The 6,486-nt window shown below is 41.0% G+C and overlaps 1 pseudogene; it reads right to left on the bottom strand.

Moving 5' to 3' along the window:
* Positions 1-436: 436 nt before the first annotated feature.
* LOC141518344 (glycerol-3-phosphate acyltransferase 3 pseudogene) lies at positions 437-1,917 on the bottom strand (annotated as a pseudogene).
* Positions 1,918-6,486: the final 4,569 nt, after the last annotated feature.

The following is a 6,486-nucleotide window of genomic DNA, read 5'->3' as shown; positions in this document are numbered from 1 at the left end:
GTGGCAGATGAAATAAGGGCTGAGAATACTAGAGCTATGGGCATGAAAAATGCTAGGAGATTCATGGGAAGGTGGTTTATTTCAATATGCACTCAGATTTAATTCACTTTTCCATGTTGGATATGTTTGATGTATGAAGGTCGACAGCTAATATTTCTGCTTCTAACCCAAAATATGTATTTTCATGGCATCATACAGCCAAATCTTTGTTTCCTGAAACCCTCAAACACCCCAGCTTCAGATCTGCAGTAATAAAATTCAAGTTTTCCAGGATACATAGGAACTGTGTGTTTTTGTTTTCTGGGGATGACAGGAATAGGGAAAAAAAAGCAAAGTTAATCGGAAGTGAATTCTGGTTATCCTTCTGGAATTATTATAAACAAGGAGCTCCTAGGAACCTTAGAAAGTATCCTTTTCAAGATTTACTATATAAGCATTTCAGTCCAATATTAATTATTCAAGGGAATACCATTTTAAAATGGTGGAATCTATTTCATTCCAGTAAATTACCATATAATTCAATGGAATGAGGTTATAATGAAAAAATCCATTTCTGTATTCTGCTGCTGACACAGAAAAGTGGCTGCTTTCATTTTTGTACTCAATCGGATTCTGTGTTTATAGACCCATTTCCAACTATCATCTTGCTATAGTTCTTCTGCTGCTCTTCCTTGAAAATGTCTTTGACCTTGGCTCTCTTCAGACCTCCATCCCAGGGAAGCTCGGTCAGTCCTCCTTGCACAGCAATTGCAGACTTAACCCTATTTGCAAATTGAACTGCATGTTCATTTACCTCTCTGGTCATTGGGGGCAGGTACCACACATCACAGACTATGGCCCAGCTGGTCATCATTTGAAGCAAGTAGTTCACCATGCTGTATTTACTACTGTTCCAAAAGGCATCACCAAACTGAGGGTTATACTTTATTGCAACTGGATATATAGTTCCTCCTATTTAAAAACTTCCCTTTTTAAACATAATAACTGAGGTGTTGTTTATACAGGTTCCTTCAGGAAAGATTAAAATGGGCAATTTCTTCTTATCAGCAATGTGCTCTCTTATTCTTTTAGTCACCAGATGTCGGTCCTTCATTTCTGAACGTTCAAACCAAACATGTGGACAAGCTTTAACCATGGCCCTCTGAATGACTCCCATCAATCCACCATGAACCTGACCAACCATGGCATAGCATCCATCAGTTGTCAAGATCAGAACATCTATTGTGGAAGTATGGTTGGCAACACAAATGCCTCCTTTCTGCGGTCGGTATTGCTTGTTATGGTAATGAATGGTACCAGAAAGAGCTCTGACATAGATCCTGCAGCAAGTCAGATTGAACAGTTCACTCAACCAGTTCTTTATACTGCTATTTGGGAGCTGCCCAACAATAGTAGTTCCTATAATCAGCAAACTAATCCCAAAGAAAGTCAAAGTAATGCGAAGAGGAAGGAGGAAACAGTAATGAACTATAACACCCAGTACCCACCCAAGGTTAATCGGAGGCTGATATATTGGAAGTTAATATTGGTTCTTGTGAGAAGATTCCAGGACACTAACTCCTCTGAGGAGAATCTCTGGGTCACTTCATCTTCTACGATGGCTTCAAATCCCTTCTTGGAGAAATAGAACACATCAGACAGCTCAAAGTCCCTCCCTCGATGTCTAGCCATCCCTTTCTCCATAGGTGATTCATCTCTCTCAATGATACCACCAGAAGCTGAGGTTTTAAGTGCTGATTCCTTTGGAGCTTCTTTCTGAATTCTTAATGTGGCCCACTCCAGGGTCTTCACCAGGAGCTGCAGGTACACCTCGGAGATGCCCAGCGACACGCCAAAGGCTGAGGGCGGTAGGATGAGGCTCAGCACCAGCGCCAGCCAGGTGCCCAGGACCTGCACGGCCAGTGCAGCACCCTCCATGACTCGGGCCAGTCAGGCGAGCATACCCGGGGCTCCGACGGGCTGTGGCTCCCTGCGCCCCCCCCCCCCCCCAGCCCGGCCCCACTCGCAGGCAGGAGGCCAGCCCTACCATGTCTGGAGTGGGGGGCGCCTCCCCAGCTTTTCCCATGGGGTTCCCAGCCCCGAGCCGGGGGGCTGGAGGAGTGGGCCCTATAACTCGGGGCTGGAGCGCTGCCCCCAGCCTCCTGCCTCCAGTTGATTTTTAAACTCCTTCCTTATTTGTTCAAGGAAGTCTTTCTGTGCTGGAGACCAGATCATATTCTCCTCAGAGGTTCTAGGTCTCTCTGAGTTAGGGTCTTTTCCTTCCAAGTATTCTTCTATGGATACACCTTTCTGCTGACCCTTCTTCATTTTGCTAAGACCTTGAGTTGGGGAGGGGCTGGTTCTTTACTCCCTGAGTGCAATTTCTCTGCCTGGCTAGTAGGAGGTTTTGGCTGCTTTCTCTGGAGTGTCTGTGACCTTGATTGAGGCCTTCTCCCTTAGCTTGAAGGGAGGGGTTGAAGCTATTGAGTCCTTTTGCCTTCAATCAATGGTGGGTTCTAGTCTGAGGTGAGGTCATCCCTCTCCCTATTGTCATCTGGGCTGGTAATTCTGCTCACACACCTGTGCCTGAGGCAGAAGTAGTCTGTAATTGTTTGTTCTGGCAAGAGGCCTCAGCTGCAATGGAGGCATGGACTCAGAGTTCCTCAAACCAGAGGAGCCCAAGGATGTTGTCTGCAGTTCTCATGCCTGGAATTCTCTCCACAGCCCTGTCAGCAAGCTCCAAAGGATCAGCACCAACACCAGTGCCTCTGCTCCCTAGTTGACTCAACCCCGCGCCCCCCTGCTCTGTCTAGCCCCACCACTGATCCAGTAGATCCATCTCACAGGCCCTCAGACTCCCAGGCTCCAATTCAGCCACTAGTCTGCCTAATCTGGGGCTGATCTGCCCTCTGTGTGTCCTGACTCACAGGCCTGGACTTGCCCAAGACAAATCCTGAGGTAGATGTTCTTTCTCCTGGCTTTTCTTTCTGGGTTTTGTGGATATGATTTCTGTTAAGAGGTTTGTTTCATAAGATAGATGATGAAAGATTAGGAGACTTTACAACTGTATCTGTCTTCTCTCCTCCATTTTGGCCAGAAGTCCTCAACTAAAATGTCAATCTTTCAATAATTCCTATTTATCTTGTACAGAGGTTGTTTATACTTACATAATTGTTTGTTACTTGTCTCCTTGTATTGGCATGGAAGAGAAGATGGAGAGGGGTAATGAATGAATTTTTATTCTCATCAGAAATGGCTCAGTGAAGAAATAACATACACATTCAATAGTGTATAGAAATTTATCTTACCTTAGATAAAAATGAGAGGAAAGGGATGGATAAAGGGGAATGGGGGAGGGAGAGAAGTAGGTGATAGAAGATATGGAAGATTGTGGGAGAGTGTAATCAGATACAACTGGCTTCTGAGCAGAGACAGGATGAAAGGAAAGAGACAATAGAATAAATGGGAGTGGGAAGGACTAGAATAGAGGTAAATACAGCTAGTAATGACTGTGAGAAAAGGTATTAAAGCAACTTCTCTGATGGTCTTATGATAAAGAAGGCAACTCATCCCAGAGACAGAGTTGATGGAATCTGAACACAGATTGAAGTACATTTTTTCCCTCTCACTTCTTTTCTCTTGAAGTTTTTCTTTTTTTGGGTGGGGGAGGGGAATTTATGTTTACTTTCACAAGAAGATAATTATAATAATATGTAAATAAATAAACCATAGCATACAGACACATAAATGCATTATCAGGTGAATAAAATAGGAAGAGATGGAAGATTAGAGATTAACAGAAATAATGATTAAAAGAGGACTCTGTGTGTGTGTGTGTGTGTGTGTGTGTGTGTGAGAGAGAGAGAGAGAGAGAGAGAGAGAGAGAGAGAAAGAGAGAGAGAGAGAGAACAAATGTATCCGTGGGGGTCAGATTTATAAAGAGAAAGGGAACACCTCTGTATCTAAGACTAGAGTGAAAGAGAAAAGAATGACAGATAATATATTGGTGTTTTAATGTATATAATAGGAAAAACAAAGGAAAACTTTAAAAAGTAAACTATTTCCTCAATAATATAGGAGGAGTATGTTTTCTAAGAAACAAGTGGGAAAGAGTACTCTACAGAGCTTGAGGAAAGAAATAAAGTTTGAACCAACCACTGGGGAAAGTACCCTATCTCAGCTTGATGCAGGGAATTATGGACATAGGAGATCTGTAACTTGGAAACAGATTTTGTAATCCTTTATACTGTTATATTTTGTAAAAATGTAAAATGTTTTCTGCTCCTGGGATGTAAATTGACTACTGCTGCTCCATTGTTAAATGGAAAATTTATATGTTCTCCTCATTCCCAGCCTCCAACTTCATGTTTCCAGCTACCTAAATTTAGCCATTGATGGATTAAACTTATGCTAGCATGACAGGAAATGCCATGCTTTTCTTAGAAGTCACATACCTTAGGACAGGAAGGACCAGGTGCTAGAACATTCCCCAAGTCAAACCCCTATTCAACCTACTACAGAAGTGCATTTAAGTAAAGAAGAGAAGTGCCTTCCCCGCTTTGTTTTCTCTCTCTTCTTCGCCCTACCTTAGCCTTGCACAAATGGCTATTTAATAGAGCAGGTAGAAGGAGCTTTTATAAATGAGTCACAGGAGAGAGCTGAATTTGAAGATATAACATTACTGTAAAAATGTAGTCAGTGGGTGAAAGGGAAATGTACTGGGAGTAAAAGAAAGGAGAGGCAGAATAGGTTAAGATATTTCATGTAACCTTTGCAGTGGTATGGAAGGCTGGCAGGGGGAGCGGGAGGGAAGGAGGGAGCCTTCATTCTCATTGGAAATGTCTCAGAGAGGAAACAGCATACACACTCACTATGGTATAGACATTTAGAAGAAAAGGGAGAGAAGGGGGACAGGAGGAGGGGAGGGAGGATATGGGTGATAGAGAAGAGGGTAGATTGTAGGAGAAGATAGTCAGATATAACACATTTTTAAAAACTTTTTGCAAGGTGCTGGGATTGGGTGGTCTGTCTGGGACCACAGGACTGGGCAGTTGCTGGGTCTCTGGGGTGGGACGTGAGCTTGGGGCCTCTTAGCCCCAGTGCCAGTGCTTTGTCCTCTGCACCATTCGGCTGCCCCACAGAACATTTTTGAAGAGGGATAGAGTGAAGAGAGAGAGAAAATTTAATAGATGGTAGTGGGGAGAAATGGATGGAGGGAATTGCAATCAGGCACAGGAACTGTGGAAAAACATGGAAGTAACTTCTATGATGGACTTATGATAAAGAAAGCGATTCACTTGAGACAGAGATGAGGTTATCAGAACACAGACTGAAACACATTTTTTTCTCTTTCTTTTACTTTATTTCTCATGAAGTTTTATACTTTTGTGGGGGAGGGGGTATAATGATTAAACAAGAATATTTTAGTAATGTGTAAATAAATTAAAGATAAATTATAAAAAGAAATGTAAAATATTAGTTATATAAATCATTCCTTGTTTCTGATTTCTGAGATGTTAGAGCTAGTTTTTGAAATAAAAATCATAGATGACACAATTAAAAAAAAGTGAATGTAGTGTTCATCAGATTATGAAGAATTTTTGTTTTGTTTTGTTTTGTTTGTTTTGTTTTTTTTTCTTCCCCTGGATTGGGATAGCATTGTCTGTAGCAGGTCTAATAGATTTGTCCTAGCTCTCTGAACTGCTGAGGGGAGCTGCTTCCATCAGGGTTGATCACTTCACAATGTTGTTATTAATATGTACTTAGCTCTCTTGGTTTTACTCTCTTTGCTCAGCATCAGATCCTGTAAGTCATTCCATGCTTCTCTAGAGTACAACCATTTATGGTTTCTTATAGAACAATAGTATTCTATAATGTTCATGTAATGTAATTTGGTTAAGCATTCCCCAATTGATGGACATCCCCTCAATTTCCAATTATTTGCCACTACTAAAAAAAGCTGCTATGAATGTTTTAGAACTTGTGGGACTTTTCCCATTTTTATGATTTCTTCTGAATATTTTTCCAATTCTAGGTAAAAAGATATGAACATTTTTATTGCTCTTTGGGCATAGTTTCATATTGCTCTCCAAAATAGTTGGATCTGTTCACAACTCCACCAGCAATGCATCAATGCTCTAATCCTTACACAACCTCTCCAACATTGATCATTTTCCTTTTTTCTCATTTTAGCCAACCTGATAGGTGTGAGATGATTCCTCAAAGTTGTTTTAATATGCATTTCTCTAATCAATAATGATTTGGAATATTTTTATAAAGTTTTAATTTCTTCATTTGAAAACTATCTATTTAAATCCTTGGCCATTTATCAATTGTGGAATGAGTTGTAACCTTATAAATTTGATGCAATTCTCTATATATCTTAGAAATAAGACCTTTATCAGAATTCCTAGTTGTAAAGATTGTTTCCAGTTTCCTGCTTTCCTTCTAATTTTGGCAGCATTGATTTTCTTAGTGCAAAACCTTTTTAATTTAATATAGTTAAAA

This window comes from Macrotis lagotis, chromosome 1 (genome assembly GCF_037893015.1).
Source record: "Macrotis lagotis isolate mMagLag1 chromosome 1, bilby.v1.9.chrom.fasta, whole genome shotgun sequence".
Lineage (NCBI taxonomy): Eukaryota > Metazoa > Chordata > Mammalia > Peramelemorphia > Peramelidae > Macrotis > Macrotis lagotis.
The sequence above is the reverse complement of the archived record's forward strand: the minus strand, read 5'-3'. Positions and strand labels throughout refer to the sequence as shown.